Genomic DNA, 19,960 nt, shown 5'->3' on the forward strand with positions numbered 1-19,960 from the left:
ACTAGGCAAGCTCTCTCCCCCCCCCCCCCGGGCAGCAAGTCTAATGGGGCTGTTTTGGGGCTTCCCACAGGCACTTGATTGGGCACTGTGGAAAACAGGGTTATGGTCTTTGTTTTCACTTGTGAGCAATTGTATCTAAGATCCTAGGAGATCTAGTGATTTAACAACGCCATCAGCTAGTTTCTCTGTTAAAAAGGGAGTGAAAAAAAATAGCATTCTAGAGAAAAGGGTGAGTTTAGTGTGCAATCAAAACTTCTATAAGACCACCAAGCTATAAACTCTGAATAATGGCAACTTATGAAATCACATTTCTAATTTTGCTTCCTGGAAGCCCAGTTTAAGGAATGAGAGAGAAAATTGGCTACAGGCACAGACATCTTCCTAATGGGTGAGTCCAAGACATGACTCTGGCAAAGTTCCCCGGAGCTTCTGTGCTACTCAAATGTCTCAGCCCTGTATCTGAGCAGAAGTACCATCAAAAGAGGCTCCGAGTTTTGGCTTCATTCCACTCAAATCTGTGGATCACTTCCTTTTGTCATGAATGGGCCACAGACTAACTGGGAGAGGCTGAGGGCTCTATCTCTATATAAAAATACTACCCAGAAATACAGATTTGTATTTAGCATGGGTTAAAGAAAAAGATATCCCTTGACAGTGCCCATTTATTATGAAGAGCCACTGAGCCACTAATAGGAAACCATTACAGAATATGTCAAAAACAGATAAACCCTCTCACCTGCGTGGAAGCAAGTTGCACACGGCTGTTTCCTGAACCTGAATAAGGCCTTGAAACCTACATCATTCATGGTATCTCACTAAGCTAAGTCTTGCCTTCGTGTTTTGGTCCCTGACAACCTCAGTGCTGTTTGTGCTTTAGGATCCTAGTGCGCTAACTGTTGTTATATCCGGAGATATGTTAATATCTGACAATTGTGTTAGTGCAGTCACTAGTTTTGTTGTTCTTGTTGCAAGGCAGGAGCAAAATGCAGGACGGATTAATTTTCCGGGTTGTTACATGATATCAGTTCATTAGGAATTGGAATATAATGGATCACATGGACCTAGCCTGGCAGTGCTACTCACTATACTATTAGCTCAAAGAAAAGGATGCATAGAGAGGTCACTGTTGCCGTCATATTGGGCACATTCATACTGTAGATCAACACAAATGTAAAGTTCAGGAGGGCGGCTATTGTGGTCCATGCGGCATAAACTGTGATTCCATTTTGCACCTGCCATACATAGAAGTTAATGTGGAAAATGAAAGTGAAGAGAAGCAACCATAGCACATTGATTAAAGCCCAAGTCAAGCATTTTCTTCTTAAGGAAAATTAGTTTGCAAGTCCATTGACTGCCCAGGCTACTGAAAATCTGCCTAAATGTAGAAGTGAAATAAATGTCAATTATGACTTAATAACTTTGTTCATTATTGGGCATGTCATATTACACCTCATTTCTGTCTCCCTAGATTCAAACGTTCATAATGAATATATATATTTTAAAATCATACCAAAATCCGGATAAGCCAGAGGTCTGCTTTGCTATACTTCAGTAACCAAAGTATGTGAGGGTACAAAGCTCGGTGTGACATGAGGAGCGCCTCAGAACTGGTCGGAGTGAGAAGCAGCAGGACACGCAAGGCTGCAATGCCTGGAAGAGGAAGCCGGCAGGAGTCCATATGGGGAATCTCTGGTTAGAACTGTCCTGCTATATTAATTCTCCAAGACTTCAGCAAGGCCATTTTAACACACAATGACCATGATTCTTCACACAGGAGACTCGGTGTAATGTAGGGCTAAGCTGTGGTACTCCAAATGACTACAGCTCCAACCTTCCATGCTTCTGAGCCATGCTGGCTGGGCAGGGGTGTAGCGTGGGGGTGCCAGGGGGGCTGGAGCCCCAGGCACACAATTTTTTAGGGGGTGTGAACCAAGTGCTTCCACACAGGTGACCCCAGGTTGTGGGTGCAATCGTCCACTCCCACGCTTGAGCCCCAGCATGTACTGCGCAGAGGGATGGGGATGCAGGCTATGGCACAAGCTGGGCCACGGGGCGGAGCTGACAGAGCAGGAAGGCTTCCCTTGGGTCCACTTCCTGGCCTTTTAAGCAGCCCTCACCTGAGGCCCTACCTACTCTTCCCTCGTCGGGTTTCCCACCCTCCCTCCCTTGGTTCAAGCTGATGGTTAAGGACTTTGCTGTGGCTACGGTGGTCACCGTTTCATGGGGCTGGGTAGGAATTTGTCCACTGGGCTAATTGGCTCCAACCCGGTGGTTTTGTCTACCTCATAGCAATTGTCACAACTGGTTGGGCATTGGGGTAATCCTTTGTCTTGGATGGAGGGTAGGTTGTAGTCTCTGCCTGCCCCTCCAAACGCTGGGGTATCGGGATCGGGGGGAGTGGTCATGTCCGCATACCCGGGGGGGGGGGGGCAGGGCCGAAGGCACTTCCCCAAATGGCAGTCCCTATTTGATGCAAGTCTTAGGAACCCCCTGCCTGGATTGACTCACGCGTCACTTCTGGTGGGCGGGCCAAAGTATTTCGATTGCCCCATGCCCAAGTCAAACCTCTTTCATCTGTATTCAATAAAGTTGTGGCCTCTTTTGATCCAAACCAGTCTATTTTGTCCTTTATTTGTCTGCAGTTTGGGGACCGGGGGGGGGGGAGCCAGATGCCTAGACCCGCAACCTAAGCTATTGTTCACATGATCACTTATCATGAGATGAAAGTGAAGCGAGTCCTCTCATTTTGTCAAGGTTGTTGACATTCTTCCCTTTCACTTCAACCCTGTGATTCACCCCTTGAATGTGGTAACAAACCAAGGACTCAAAACACATTGAAGAGTGTTATCTCAGCATAAAACAGACCCCCTGGCAATGTTGGAAACATTAACATTTTTGCAAGAAGGCAGTTCATTAGGACTGATTTACACATGTGTGCTATTCAGTTGTTTACATTTCCCAAGGAGAGAATTGCATGTGTGGACAAGCGAACCAGAGCTGTCCTACCCATGAGGCCTCCCTCAGATGCCCTCCCTCGGGTGACGGAAGCCCAAGAGGTGGCATTCCACCCACCACACTGCTTCCACTGCTGCCAGAAAGCCCTCCCCTCACTGCCAAGAGGGAGCCGTATTGGTGTGCGGAATTGCCACCCGTCTTCCCTGCTCCTGTGACAGAGAAGATGAATGGCAACGGCATACACAGCATGCCCGGCTCCTGCCAAGTTCAGTGGGAGCCAGAGCATTGCAGTGGCGGAAGAAGTGGAGGGCAGGGTGAGCGGGCGATGGTGGCAGTGGGTGGGTGGGGCAGTGGGGAGGCTGTGGCAATTCTTGTTTTGCTTCAGGTGGCGAAACAGGACATGCTGCCGCTGGAGCCAACGCAGATAAAATGTTACAGGGAAAAAACTTCCAACTCTTCTGGAAGGCGCCAGGGCCGAACTAGACATGGTGCTGTAGATCCACGTTTTGCCCATGAGGCAAAACACAGAGGTGCCCAGCTTTTTCTGGGATCATGTAAGTAGAGCACTGTGGATGAGACCAAAGACCAATCTAGTTCCAACATTAATCCAATAGCTGTTTCCTGTTGTTGGCCCCCCCCCCCGCATAGCTGGCAATTATCGAATCCACTTTTAAAACCATCTAAGTTAATGGCAGTCACTATATCTTTTTCAGGTTTGATGAAGTGAAGGGCCGTGAGGGACAACCAAAGTCGTTAACCTTTTTTTAGGATTGAAGTTGTTGAGCTTCTTTTATGATTTTACCCCAAGTTGTTTTGTTGAGCTTTTTTTAGGATTGAAGTTATTGAGGCTTTATTGGGATTTTATCCCAGGAAATAAACTGCCACAGGGGCTGGATTAAACCAACTGGCGGGCCAAATTAGGCCCCCAAAATGGACATATGTGACTTTGGACATATGTGTTTTGTGAAGTTCTTCCTTTTATTTGTTTTGATGTCTCACCAGCTGATCTGTGCTTACTCGTGCTAAGAGAAATCTCTCTCTTTCCACTTTCTGCACACCATACATAATTTTATAAACCTCTATCAAGTCTCTTTTTCATTTTTTAATGTGGAAATACAATTTAAAACCTTGGTATAAAAAGAGTTATTTTAAAACATTTGGTCTCCTGTTGGGCTTAACACATTTATCATTTGAGGATTTAAAAAAAAATATTACAATTGCATTTAACCTGTTTGTATTGTATGAACATATTAAAATAGCTTAAATTAAAATATATATGATGCTTATATTCAAGAATATAATAACTATGCACACACACACATTTGTTGTTTAGTTGTGTCCGACTCTTCGTGACCCCATGGACCAGAGCATGCCAGGCACTCCTGTCTTCCACTGCCTCCCGCAGTTTGGTCAAACTCATGCTGGTAGCTTCGAGAACACTGTCCCACCATCTCATCCTCTGTCGTCCCCTTCTCCTTGTGCCCTCCATCTTTCCCAACATCAGGGTCTTTTCCAGGGAGTCTTCTCTTCTCATGAGGTGGCCAAAATCTCGGAGCCTCAGCTTCATGATCTGTCCTTCCAGTGAGCACTCAGGGCTGATTTCCTTCAGAATGGATAGGTTTGGTCTTCTTGCAGTCCATGGGACTCTCAAGAGTCTCCTCCAGCACCATAATTCAAAAGCATCAATTCTTCAGCAATCAGTCTTCTTTGTGGTCCAGCTCTCATTTCCATACATCACTACTGGGAAAACCATGGCTTTTACTATACGGACCTTTGTCAGCAAGGTGATGTCTCTGCTTTTTAAGATGCTGTCTATGTTTGCCATTGCTTTTCTCCCAAGAAGTAGGCATCTTTTAATTTCATGACTGCTGTCACCACCTGCAGTGATCATGGAACCCAAGAAAGTAAAATCTCTCACTGCCTCCATTTCTTCCCCTTCTATTTGCCAGGAGGTGATGGAACCAGTGGCCATGATCTTAGTTTTTTTGATGTGGAGCTTCAGAACATATTTTGCACTCTCCTCTTTCACCCTCATTAAAAGGTTCTTGAATTCCTCCTCACTTTCTGCCATCAAGGTTGTGTTATCTGCATATCTGAGGTTGCTGATATTTCTTCCGGCAATCTTAATTCCGGTTTGGGATTCATCCAGTCCAGCCTTTCGCATGATGAATTCTACATATAAGTTAAATAAGCAGGGAGACAATATACAGCCTTGTCATACTCCTTTCCCAGTTTTGAACCAATCAGTTGTTCCATATCCAGTTCTAACTGTAGCTTCTTGTCCCACATAGAGATTTCTCAGGAGACATCTGATCTCTGGTTTTTCCCATTCTATTGTTTTCCACTATTTCTTTGCATTGCTCGTTTAAGAAGGCCTTCTTGTCTCTCTATTTTTTGGAAATCTGCATTCAATTTCCTGTACAGTGGTTACATACACTTCAGGTTACATACGCTTCAGGTTACAGACTCTGCTAACCTAGAAATAGTGCTTCGGGTTAAGAACTTTGCTTCAGGATAAGAACAGAAATCGGGCTCCAGCGGCGCGGCGGCAGCAGGAGGCTCCATTAGCTAAAGTGGTGCTTCAGGTTAAGAACAGTTTTAGGTTAAGTACGGACCTCTGGAACGAATTAAGTACTTAACCCAAGGTACCACTGTATCTTTCCCTATCTCCCTCACATTTTGTTTGCCTTCTCTCCTCCGCTATATGTAAGGCCTCGTTGGACAGCCACTTTGCTTTCTTGCATTTCCTTTTAACTAGGATGGTTTTCATTGCTGCCTCCTGTATAATGTTATAAGCCTCCATCCATAGTTCTTCAGGCACTCTGTCCACTAAATCTAAAACCTAAAAACTGTTCCTCACTTCCACTGTGTATTCATAAGGGATTTGATTTAGATTGTGTCTTACTGGCCCAGTGGTTTTTCCTACTTTCTTCCATTTAAGCTTGAATTTTGGTATAAGAAGCTGATGATCTGAGCCACAGTCCGCTCCAGGTCTTGTTTTTGCTGACTGTATAGAGCTTCTCCATCTTTGGCTGCAGAGAATATAATCAATCTGATTTCGATGCTGCCCATCTGGTGATGTCCATGTGTAGAGTAGTCTCTTGTGTTGTTGGAAAAGAGTGTGATGACCAGCTTGTTCTCTTGGCAGAACTCTATTACCCTTTGCCCTGCTTCGTTTTGAACTCCAAGGCCAAACTTGCCAGTTGTTCCTTTTATCTCTTGACTCCCTACTTTAGCATTCCAATCCCCTATAATGAGAAGAACATCCTTCTTTGGTGTCATTTCTAGATGGTTTTGTAAGTCTTCATAGAATTGGTCAATTTCAGTTTCTTCAGCACCAATGGTTGGTGCATAAACTTGGATTACTGTGATGTTAAAAAGTCTGCATTGGATTTGTATCGAGATCATTCTGTCATTTTTGAGATTGCATCCCAGTACAGCTTTCACAATTCTTTTGTTGACTCTGAGGGCCACTCCATTTCTTTTACGGGATTCTTGCCCACAGTAGTAGATATGATGGTCATCCGAACTGAATCCGCTCATTCCTGTCCATATTAGTTCACTGATGCCCAGGATGTCAATATTTATTCTTGCCATCTCATTTTTTGACCACATCCAGCTTACCAAGGTTCGTGGTTCTTACATTCCAAGTTCCTATGCAATATTTTTCTTTATAGCATTGGACTTTCCTTTCGCTACCAGGCATATCCACAACTGAGCGACCTTTCGGCTTTGGCCCAGCCACTTCATCAGCTCTGAATCTACTTGTACTTGTCCTCCACTCTTCCTCAGTAGCATGTTGGACGCCTTCCGACCTTAGGGGCTCATCTTCCAGCATCATAACTTTTATATGAGTTTGCAGGGCATCAGTTGAAGAAGGAGCAAAAAGGGTTTTCTTGTGTGTGTGTGTTTCTTTGTGGCTGATTAGCTGTTTTCCCTGTGTAAAGGTCAGAGGGGGCAGGGTTTCTGTTGAGGCAGGGGATTAGCTGTGGGAGGAGCTTATCAGAGTTTGCAGGGCATCAGTTGAAGAAGGAGCAAAAAGGGTTTTCTTGTGTGTGTGTGTTTCTTTGTGGCTGATTAGCTGTTTTCCCTGTGTAAAGGTCAGAGGGGGCAGGGTTTCTGTTGAGGCAGGGGATTAGCTGTGGGAGGAGCTTATCAGAGTTTGCAGGGCATCAGTTGAAGAAGGAGCAAAAAGGGTTTTCTTGTGTGTGTGTGTTTCTTTGTGGCTGATTAGCTGTTTTCCCTGTGTAAAGGTCAGAGGGGGCAGGCTTTCTGTTGAAGCAGGGGATTAGCTGTGGGAGGAGCTTATCAGAGTTTGCAGGGCATCAGTTGAAGAAGGAGCAAAAAGGGTTTTCTTGTGTGTGTGTGTGTGTGTTTCTTTGTGGCTGATTAGCTGTTTTCCCTGTGTAAAGGTCAGAGGGGGCAGGGTTTCTGTTGAGGCAGGGGATTAGCTGTGGGAGGAGCTTACCAGAGTTTGCAGGGCATCAGTTGAAGAAGGAGCAAAAAGGGTTTTCTTGTGTGTGTGTGTTTCTTTGTGGCTGATTAGCTGTTTTCCCTGTGTAAAGGTCAGAGGGGGCAGGGTTTCTGTTGAGGCAGGGGGTTAGCTGTGGGAGCAGCTTATCAGAGTTTGCAGGGCAGCGGCGCGCGTCTAGCGGTGCGCGCAGTTAAATCCATCTTTTAGATTTAGTGGAGCTAGTTTGTTGGGGGAGATCTAGGTGTTTTTTTGTGTGGGGGAAGTTATTTGTCCTGTCTTCAAGCTTTTTATGATGGAGGACCTCTGTAGCCAACCCCAACGACACAATCTCAAGATGGAAGGGGAGGGAACAGCTGCAGTCGCCTGCGATTCCTGCGCAATGTTTGCCATCTTGCCAAAGGTTGCAGGCAGCTTTACCTGCAGCAATTGCATGTTGATTGCCCTCTTAAAAGACAAAGTCCAGCAACTGGAGGAACGTGTAGCTACGCTCCAAAGAATTAGAGAACTGGAGCTCTTCTTGGAAGCAACAGAGCACACCGTCTCCACCAAGGAGGAGACAGGGGACTCCCCTGAGAAGGAGTCTAGTTCACCAACACAGGAGCCAGATATATGGAGAAACGTGACTCAAAGAAGTAGGAGGCCCAGGGTTCACTCTGATTGCTTAGAAATACACAATCGCTTTGAGGTCCTCTCCCCTAGCATGGAAGACGAAGAGCAGACTCCATTTGAGGATCTCTCCCTCATTACAGTCGATCAGGTATATGAAGACGAGCAGCAAAGTCAGTCCTCAGGGAATGTGCAGGCGACCTTGGAACGGACAGCTCACGGAAGAACCCCGACCAAACCCAAGAGGAGGCGTGTAGTGGTGATAGGGGATTCCCTACTGAGGGGAACAGAAGCAGTGATCTGTGGGCCTGACAAGATGTCTCGGGAAGTGTGCTGTCTCCCCGGGGCTAAGATCCAAGATGTAACTGAACGACTGCAAGGAATCATAAAACCCACTGACAAATACCCCTTCCTCTTGGTTCATGTGGGAACCAATGACACTGCAAGCAATAGCCTCCAGAAGATCAAAAGAGACTACGAGGCTCTCGGCAGGAAATTGAAGCAACTAAATGCACAATTTGTCATCTCATCTGTCCTCCCAGTTGAACGACGTGGCCCAGGGAGAGAGGGGAAAATAGTGGAAGTGAACAGCTGGCTTCGCAAATGGTGTAAACAGGAACGGTTTGGATTCTTAGATCACGGACTGCAGTTTCTTGAAGATGGACTTCTGGCAAGTGATGGGCTGCACCTCACAACGGTTGGGAGAAATGTTTTTGCCAAAAATCTCAGAAACCTCATCAGGAGGGCTTTAAACTGACTAATGTGGGGGAGGGAGACAGTGCTCCTGAAGGTAGGAGTCTATCAATTAATGAAGATGATCATCCAAATGTCATAGACCAAATGGAGCAAACAGCACGCGGACCTAGTGGTGGGAGGAAAAAATCCTTAAATAAGAGACACGGGGGAATGATTAATGGACTTCAATGTCTGTACACTAATGCGCAAAGCATGGGAAATAAACAAGATGAGCTTGAGCTCTTGGTACAGCAAACTAAATATGACATAATAGGCATCACTGAAACCTGGTGGGATAAGTCCCACGATTGGAATGTAATAATGGGGAGATACAATCTATTTCAGAGAAACAGACCAGACAAGAAAGGAGGAGGAGTGGCGTTATATGTCAGGGATGTGTATACCTGTGAAGAGATCCAAGATTTAGATCCTCAAAGCCAAAGTGAGAGCATTTGGGTCAAAATTAAGGGAGAGAAGAATAACAGAGACCTCATTGTGGGAGTTTACTATAGATCCCCAAGCCAAACGGAGGACATAGATGATGCCTTCCTGGAACAGATGGCCAAGCATGCAAAAGGAAGGGAGATAGTAGTAATGGGGGACTTCAATTACCCGGATATTTGTTGGACGTCAAACTCAGCCAAGAGCATAAGGTCAAACAGATTCCTCACTGGCCTTGCAGACAACTTCATTGTCCAGAAAGTGGGAGAAGCAACAAGAGGAACAGCCATTTTAGATCTGGTCCTAACCAATGTTGATGACCTGGTTAGTGGGGTAGAAGTGGAAGGATCATTAGGCGCGAGTGATCATGCTCTTCTGAAGTTTACTATACAGCGGAAAGGAGCAGCCAAGCATACTAGGACTCAATTTCTTGACTTTAAGAAAGCCGACTTCATAAAACTTAGGGAAGTGCTGGGTAAGATCCCATGGACAACAATACTAAAAGGAAAAGGGAGTTCATGATGGCTGGGAGTTTGTTAAGAGGGAGATACTAAAAGCACAACGTCAGGCAATACCAATGAGACGGAAACATGGAAGGTGCCTAAAGAAGCCAGGGTGGCTATCTAAAGAACTTTTAACTGAATTAAGATTAAAAAAGGATGTGTACAAAAAATGGAAAAGGGGGGAAACCACCAAAGAGGAATTCAAACAAATAGCCAGCACGTGTAGACACAAAGTCAGAAAAGCTAAAGCACAGAATGAACTCAGACTTGCTAGAGAGGTTAAAAGCAACAAAAAAGGCTTTTATGGGTATGTTCGTAGCAAAAGGAAGAACAAAGAAACAATGGGGTCACTCAGAGGAGAAGATGGTGAAATGCAAACAGGGGACACAGAAAGGGCTGAACTACTCAATGCCTTCTTTGCCTCAGTCTTCTCCGATAAAGAAAACAATGCCCGACCTGAAGAATTTGGAGCAAATGATTCAGCAAAGGAAACACAGCCCAGAATAACTAAGGAGATAGTACAAGAATACTTGGCTAGTTTAGATGTATTCAAGTCTCCAGGGCCAGATGAACTTCATCCAAGAGTATTAAAAGAACTGGCAGATGTGATCTCAGAACCACTGGCAGTCATCTTTGAGAATTCCTGGAGAACAGGCGAAGTCCCGGCAGACTGGAGGAGGGCAAATGTTGTCCCTATTTTCAAAAAGGGGGAAAGAGAGGACCCAAATAATTACCGCCCAGTCAGTCTGACATCAATACCAGGGAAGATTCTGGAGCAGATCATTAAGCAAACAGTCTGTGAGCACCTAGAAAGGAATGCTGTGATCACCAATAGTCAGCATGGATTTCTGAAAAATAAGTCATGTCAGACTAACCTGATCTCGTTTTTTGACAGAATTACAAGCCTGGTAGATGAAGGGAACGCAGTGGATGTAGCCTACCTTGATTTCAGCAAGGCATTTGACAAGGTGCCCCATGATATTCTTGTAAAGAAGCTGGTAAAATGCGGTCTTGACTATGCTACCACTCAGTGGATTTGTAACTGGCTGACTGACCGAACCCAAAGGGTGCTCATCAATGGTTCCTCTTCATCCTGGAGAAGAGTGACTAGTGGGGTGCCACAGGGTTCTGTCTTGGGCCCGGTCTTATTCAACATCTTTATCAACGACTTGGATGATGGACTCAAGGGCATCCTGATCAAATTTGCAGATGACACCAAACTGGGAGGGGTGGCTAACACCCCAGAGGACAGGATCACACTTCAAAACGACCTTGACAGATTAGAGAACTGGGCAAAAATAAACAAGATGAATTTTAACAGGGAGAAATGTAAAGTATTGCACTTGGGCAAAACAAATGAGAGGCACAAATACAAGATGGGGGACACCTGGCTTGAGAGCAGTACATGTGAAAAGGATCTAGGAGTCTTGGTTGACCACAAACTTGACATGAGCCAACAGTGTGACGCGGCAGCTAAAAAAGCCAATGCAATTCTGGGCTGCATCAATAGGAGTATAGCATCTAGATCAAGGGAAGTAATAGTGCCACTGTATTCTGCTCTGGTCAGACCACACCTGGAGTACTGTGTCCAGTTCTGGGCACCACAATTCAAGAAGGACACTGACAAACTGGAACGTGTCCAGAGGAGGGCAACCAAAATGGTCAAAGGCCTGGAAACGATGCCTTATGAGGAACGGCTAAGGGAGCTGGGCATGTTTAGCCTGGAGAAGAGGAGGTTAAGGGGTGATATGATAGCCATGTTCAAATATATAAAAGGATGTCACATAGAGGAGGGAGAAAGGTTGTTTTCTGCTGCTCCGGAGAAGCGGACACGGAGCAATGGATCCAAACTACAAGAAAGAAGATTCCACCTAAACATTAGGAAGAACTTCCTGACAGTAAGAGCTGTCCGACAGTGGAATTTGCTGCCAAGGAGTGTGGTGGAGTCTCCTTTTTTGGAGGTCTTTAAGCAGACGCTTGACAACCATATGTCAGGAGTGCTCTGATGGTGTTTCCTGCTTGGCAGGGGGTTGGACTCGATGGCCCTTGTGGTCTCTTCCAACTCTATGATTCTATGATTCTATGATTCTATATGCCTGTTGTCTTTGTCCATGGAGTTTTCTTGGCAGGGATACTGGAGTGGCTTGCCAGTTCCTGCTCCAGGTGGGTCACATTTAGTCAAAATTCTCCACTATGACCTGTCCATCTTGGGTGGCCCTGCATGGCGTAGCTCATAGCTTCTCTGAGTTATTCAAGCCCCTTCGCCACGACAAGGCAGTGATCCATGAAGGAGCACACACACATATGCATAAGTATGGCTATTGTATATGTATGTATGTATATTTGGGATACCCAAAAATTTCATTCAGTCTACAATTATTCAGCCACTTGACCTGATTCATAGTAATTTGTGGAACCCCCCCCATTTTTGCACTTATCTCAGTTTTTTATAAGGTGTCACTGCAACAATGAATATTTCAGAACAAAATGTATACAAAAATCGTGGATTTTCATGCTTTTTTGGTTTCAGATTGATACAGAAATGAGATGGAACAAATTTATGAATGAATACATGTAAATAAACACACACAAACATCTGTAGGCTCTCCTGTGGAAGTGAGATATTTTAATGAAATAAATTAAATTGCTCCAGAAATTCTTAAAGAACTTAAATTTCCTCAGAAAATCCTTTTAAAAAATGAATACTGAACAAAGCTTAATTTATCTGCATCAGATTGATGGGGCCGTTTGTGAACTGATCTGGCCTGAAAGAATGAATGCCTGTTGTTGACACATCAATGAATGAATGAATAGTGTCTCTGTGCTTTGTTCCTGGATTTAACAACATAGGAAAATGGAGAGGAGGGCTGGTTTTCCGCCTCACTGCAACAACAGTGTGGTTTTGTTAAATCATTTCTTAATGTGAAATGCCCTTTTATGTTCAGTACCGTTCACTCCAAGTCAAAGACTCTAATTTGCTGTCATTCATGTTACTCCAGCAAAGGTATTCTGCATGAATCTACAACCGTGAATGTGGGATGGGGATCCCTGACCTGCCCAAACTTGGCTGTAACATATTTGGAAGGGTTTGTTGTTGTTTTTCACAAAAACACGCTGAGGAAGTCAGTAAATGTGGAAAATGAAAATATGATTTCCTATCGCAAATGAAACTTCATTGCACAATATCCCCTCTCCTCTCCTAGGATTTTTTTTTCTACCAAAAAACATATATTCCAACATTTTTGAAGATCACATCCATTACATTTACCAGAGCTTTAAATGTTACTTACACTATTCCTTTAACGCCTAATATATTTCAGAAATATCTTTCTGCATTGATTGAATTATTTTCCAGATTGACTTTGCATTTGAACTCTAGAAGATGTGCTTCTTAGAATTTTGCACATAGAAAAATGGATGCAGTGCTGGAAACCCATTCCTTAGATAGTTATTTATTATTCAATAGCTCGTTCAGCACACTATATTTATTGGAGCCTCTGATTGGCTGGAGCAACTGGGAAGCAACAGCTTATTCAGCCCACAGCTTCTGAAATCCTGTTGCAAGCAGGGATAGTAGCCAGGAGCGCACAGTGTGCAGAATGTCTCTTCTTTTATGCTTGTCATAGTTGCTGTGAAAGGAACTAGGATCCGATCACTTTTGACCAGCTGATTTTTATAGGAAAATATAAAAAGGACGACTTGAATTATTGTCAACATCTGTGTTTTTATGTTCAATTCCAAAATCCAGTTTTTAAGCATCTTATTTGTCATTTCCCCAGTGGCATTCTGCATTTTTGTTCCTATAAAAATATTGAAAGGAACATTATGTTCTTGCTGCAAATAGATTTTGCCAGAGCCCATTCCTATTCCTTTTTGTGCAGCTGATTGTGTCTTTTATAGGGTAGTAACACCCCCCACCCCAGGAAATCCCATTTGGAAAAAAACATTTCTGCTGATTTTTGTAGAATCATAAAACTGCTCCATCATGGAAGCAAAATGCTCCTCCTTAATCTATCAATTTTCCATGCTTGTCTGTGATTCATCCAACCAAACGTACTTAAATTCTAACTGCATGGAGTCAGCTGTTTGTGGGTATCACTTACCATGCTGGGTTTTCTGCTAAAGAGAGCAGACCACCTCAGTGGTCCCACAAACTGTGGAACTCCAACCCTTGGCACGTTCTCCTGGCACCTTGTTTACTGTCTGTGAGACAGCAGGTTAACTAAATCCTTTTCTTGTGTGTTTAATGGTATTTGATGGCTCTTTATATGATATCTAGCCAGTTTTCTTTAGTTACCTGCTGCACCTATTACTATTAATCTGTGAGGTGCAGAGGGCTGCAGTGGGGAGGAAGGGAAGGCATTGCCTCTTCTTCTGCTAACTTCCGTAGTTAATCTACTTTATGGCCCAAGACTGGCTTTGGATGGTTCTTCACTCCCTCAGGAACTCCCTGTGCCCAATCCCACACTGTTCAGTCAGGTGCCGCAAAACTCTAGATGGACCTCTCAAGTCCTTGACACGGACAGGAAAGGATGGTAAACTTTCCTTGTGTGAACCTCCTTAAGTTATTTTAGGACTGAAGCACTTGTGAAAACCATGGTCTACCCACATAAGGAATCTGTGCTTCAGCGTGTCTCCTGGATGACTCAGCTTGCTGCATATTCTTTAAGACTTATTGTTCTTTTGCCCTCATGGGATAAACTGCCTAATCTGAGTCTTTCATTCTTTCTATTTGGCCTTGATTTCTGATCCTGGATTTTGGCTGGGATTCCAGGCCGTTAAGCCTTTGGTGTTCTCTTCAGTTTCCTGATTGAGATCATGAACTACTGTGAATTCCACTTGATCTGATGTTTAAGTGACTGATTTTCAAGCAAACTCACTTAATACAGATTTGAGTTGATTTGATTTTTTTAAAAATTGTTTTTATTAAAGGTTTTCTTGGGTTATAGAAGTACATACAACGTCTCCACGTTCAGATTACAAAGTCCTTTTTACAGATCAGCTATATTTGATGTGAGATTTCAGTGTTGTACACTTTAAGGTTGGGGGAGAAGACAGGTGGGGAGAGAGAGTGGGAAAGTTGATCTGGCTTTTAAGTGAATGACTTAATTATCCTTTGGATTTCACAGTTGTCAAAATTTTCAGTACAGTTCTTGGTTAAAACAACAAAAACATAGTGCACTGAAATGCATATTTTAGAATAAGGTGTATTTAAAAATGTGTTGAGGCAAAATATGCATTCAGGTGTGTATTTTGTTATTCTTTTTCTCCATACAGACATCTTTTTGTAAATCACAGAAACAAGATGGAAAGAAATATGACAATGACATGGCATGGAAATGTACTGAGCCATCCATCTCCACCTGTTATTATTTTCAGCTTTGAATATCTTAGATTAGCTCATATCATGGACCTTGATGCTTCCGGAGCTCCCTGCTGCCTACTGCTGAATCATCCTCAGACACCCAATCACGCCCCCGCCACCCCCCTGCCAAGGAAAAATAATAAAGGAATAGAAAGAGAACCTACCCAAGGGTCGCTGACACACAAACCCCACACATGCACTGAGTAAAATAATGTAAGTTTTACCAACCCAGCCCCCTCTCCCCCACCTTATGCTGTATACAGTCAAACCCCGGTTCCCAAACGTCTCTGTTTTGGAATGTTTTGGCTCCCAAACCCCAAAAGTAAGTGTTCCGATTTTCAAATGTTTTCTGGAAGCCAAACGTCCGACGCGGCTTCCGCTTGAGTGCAAGAAGCTCCTGCAGCTAATCAGAAGCTGCGCCTCAGTTTGCTGAACATTTTGGAAGCTGAACGGGTTTTCAGAACAGATTACGTTCGACAACTGTGGTTTGACTGTACAACATGAATGTCTCACATAGAATGCAACTGACCTGCAGAAGACTCGGTGACTTGAAGGAGAGACAAAGCATGTTGTTTTGTAACCAAAGAAAATATTTAATAAAGTTCAGCCACAGGGTTCCTGTTCCGCAAAGGCAATATTTTTAAACATGAAGTTTGATTTCAAAATTTAACAACAATCGGGCATCAACAAGAACATCTCACATATCTTCGGTGTTAAAATTCTCTGGTTTTGTTATTTGACTGTATAAAAATACAGAAATAAAGAACAGTGACAGTAATAGTCTCTCTCAGAATCATTTCCCTTCCTGATGAACTCAGTCTACATAGCCCATATTCCACAAGCTCTTCCTATGAATGGTGCTTTTACTTTCAATGTTAAGAGTTTTAAAAGGTCAGTTCCTCAGCACAAGCCAAGCATCCTGTTGAGATAAGACCTGTATGAGTTATGAAACAGTCTTAAAGTAAAGATAAAGGGACCCCTGATTGTTAGGTCCAGTCGTGACCGACTCTGGGGTTTATCTCACTTTACTGGCCGAGGGAGCCGGCGTACAGCTTCCAGGTCATGTGGCCAGCATGACTAAGCCGCTTCTGGCAAACCAGAGCAGTGCACGGAAACGCCGTTTACCTTCCCGCCGGAGTGGTACCTATTTATCTACTTGCACTTTGATGTGCTTTCAACCTGCTAGGTTGGCAGGAGCTGGGACCGAGCAACGGAAGCTCACCCCATCGAGGGGATTTGAACCGCCGACCTTCTAATCGGCAAGCCCTAGGCTCTGTGGTTTAGACCACAGCGCCACCTGCGTCCCTGGTCTAAACCACTTAGTTCCAGCTTTTTAACCCCCCCTTCTTTCAAGCCCTTGGACCAGGAGGAGAAGGAAGAAATATCAGCTGCTCATTGTGTGAGATGGAATCACTGTTCAGAATTCATAATCTGACTTAATCTGCCAGCAAGCTTGCCTTTCAAAAGAAACTAGTTCATATAGCTTACTGCCTCAGATAACTTTAATTTCTTTTAAAAAATATGCATTCCAGATGGGCAGTCATGGGAGTCTGCTGTGGAAATGTACTTACGTTAAACACTATTCAAAGTCCATCAACAAAAAATAAAAGAGATAGGGAACCTCAGGCCCCACGTCCATTGTCTGTCTGGAAGGCCTCCTTGGACTGTGATAATGCCTCTTGCTTGCTCACATGGCCGATGGAGAGATGGTGTCTCTCTGTGTGTAGAAACCTCTGGCTTTTGTGTGGGTGGGATGTAGCCTACAGTGCAAAGCTAGACTCCATGTCTGTTGCTCCAATTATATTTGCCTCTGGCATGCCCACCACTGGCATGAGGGTCCCCCACGAGTTGCCCTTTGGCTGAAAAAGTTTCTACATCTCTGCATTAAATGTTAAAACATTACTGTCCATTCAGTTAGCCACATAAAACCCAGCACAGCAGCATAAACTCAGCAAGGCATTCAGTTCCAGGGACTAACATAATTTTAGGAGACCTGTGAGGATGAATAGGTTTGCTAATTGTTAAGTCATTGCACAAACATCAACAAAGGGTGATAAATCCTCATGTTAGTGATCTAGCCTCCAATAATTTCCACAGCAAGTTCAAAATTCCATGGCCTTAGCCTCTAAAAACAGCTCAGCATTAATCCTGCACTCAGTTAATCTTGGTGCTTTTAGTGACACAGATTAACATCTTTGTTGGCTGCATGAGATGAGATTTGAGTTGCCTTGCTGGCAAGGGCAGGATGCGGAGTTCAGTGAATCTAGGTTACCTAGATCCTGTTAGATTTAGTTTTAGTGGCATAAAACAGGAGCTGGTTTATATTTATCATGGCTGGATGTGAATGTATTCTGTCTTCTGGGCACATGGAAAGAAATCTGAAGGAAAGAAAACACAACCCAACAAAATCCAGGGCCCACTTTCTAAAAGGATGCCTGATGAAAAACTCACTGGATTTGCTGTACCAACCTTGTGCTCATATTCTGAATTGAGTGTGTTGACTAAAATGTAGCAATAAGACATAATTCGTCTTCCTGTTTTCCTGTGAAAAAAGCAATGACATGTTGCCAGCTATATACTTTAGAAGAGCAAGAAAATACAGTAGGTTGTTTAAATTAGTTACTGCTTTTGGCCTGGGATAGGAGAGTGAAGAATTTGTAATCCAGCCAGGAAGGAAATATTTTTGTTTTATGCTTAATCTGCCAATAGAAGCAGAAACAGAATGAGTGATCAAAATCTACATATTATGTAATTTCAGATTAAGAATTTAGATTGTGCTATTTCAAATACTTTGTTATTCTTTCCTTTATATGTCCTCTATCATGACATGTAGACTTTTATTGCAAAGAAAAATGCAAGATAGCTAACATAAAAACAAATGGAGACACTTTTCTGAGAGTGCAGTTAAGGAGCCTTCATAGTACACATTTTTGTGATCACTTTGGAGTAAGAAACATTTTAATTACAATTATTTTTAAGCTAATGCTTGTGAACATTCCATGATATCCCAGAATCTTAGCTAATCACCATTGGAGACCCTGTACAATCCCTTAGAACAACTGCAAATAGCACTAGTGATTTATAAATTTCCAGAATCCTATCTTTGCCTTTCAACCTTCAAATATGGAAAATATAATCTCTTCAAAACACTTCCAAATAATGAAAAAAGGATGTAAGACGTATGCTGCAAGAAAGGTGTGATAATTTAGTGCATTCACACTGCAAAAGTAGGGCTGAACATTTTTCTTGATTTTTTTGTTATCTTTCTGTAAACCACTTTGAACTTTTTTTACAGTCAAGAAGTGCTCAAATTGTATGAAATAATAAAAAAATAAAAGCTTAATTTTGATACGTCCTTGTACCATTTCACTACCAAAATATATTTTTTAAATAACAATTATTTGCTATTGGTGTTGTCTTGTTGTAATCTACTCTTTTTATATATTTAATAATTTTTAAAGCAAAGGGTAAAATTCGACCTTCAGTAGAGTTAAGAACTTGTTATTACTTCCTTTTTTAACAAAGAGACATAAACAAAGGCCGTTCCCTGTGGATAACAGCTGTCAAATCTGGATTATACAGATGTAAACTGGAAATTAGGTCTAGAAATCTCAGGAGTTCTGGAAGAACACTTTGTGAAGATCCTAAGTCAAGACAAATACTCTGAAATCAGTTGTCATTTTCAAAAGGCAGACATACTTCTTTCATTTAAATTGGTAAGAAAGGATATACCTGGAGGATGTAGCTCTGAAAAATGTAAAGACTTTGGTGATATCCTACTACTCGTAAGTCATACTCAGGGTAGACACAGGACAAAGAATTATTTGGTCTGCATTTTAATGTGAGCCTAACAAATCTGAACCAATATATGAACCTCAAACACAGCTCTCCTGAACTTTGTGTTTCTCTGACTTTTGCAATGCAGTTCTGCAATACAAGAATGAATAAAAACATGCATTTTGGTATAAAGTGCATGCAAAAGGTGTACAAATTTTCACAATGTGTTTTTTTTATAAAAATGCAAAACTATGCAGAAATGGGACAAATCAAATTTAAGATTGGAAAAATGAGAAACTAACCCCCCCCCAAAAAAACTGATGGACTAGTCAAAGTGTGACAAATGCATACCGAAATCTATAAGGAGGCATTTTCACTTGACGGCAGTATCTGTACCGTGTTCCCCAAGTCCTACTGTGTTCAGTGGCCTTGTGCCCAGGACTGCAGTTTGAAATATGATTCCCCGTGACAAAGCAAACATGTATGGCTGACCACACAGTTTGATGAATATTGATACATATCGTATAGTATGTGGTTTGTTTTCTCTCTCTCTCAGTGCATCACTTTATTGACTACAGAACATACCCTCAAGGTATGAGCTTCTATTTTTGAAACGGCAAACACTAAATGACAGACTAAGCTACGATGTAAAATCCATCTATTCCAATGACATTAGGGGGCATGCAGTTCATATTCAACTCCATGCCATTTCACACTGTCTGAACACGCTCAGTGCCACAAAGTGCTTCCTGACGGTCAAGGTAGGGAACAGGCAGGCAATGGAATGGAGTTTTCTGAAAAAGCGCTCCATGCTGCAGCATCCTGTGGCAGGGCCACTATGTATCTTTGACTTCCCATGTCATTGGCATGGGCAGTGCCTGGCAAGCATAAAAGAGGTTCTGCACAACATTATTGTGGTGTTAGATTATTACAGAATTACAAGTCCTTGATTGATTGATTGATTGAAATGCTTTCTTGGAGGGCAAACCATGACAACTGGTTCAGCTTCATTTTGTAGTGTAGACATGTTTGCTCACAAACCAATTTAACTTCCACAACTTCTTAACTCACGGAGAAGATAGCTGGTTGCTTTATTATTTGCTT

This window comes from Podarcis vaucheri (genome assembly GCF_965113315.1).
Source record: "Podarcis vaucheri genome assembly, chromosome: 3".
In the NCBI taxonomy this organism is placed as follows: Eukaryota; Metazoa; Chordata; class Lepidosauria; order Squamata; family Lacertidae; genus Podarcis; species Podarcis vaucheri.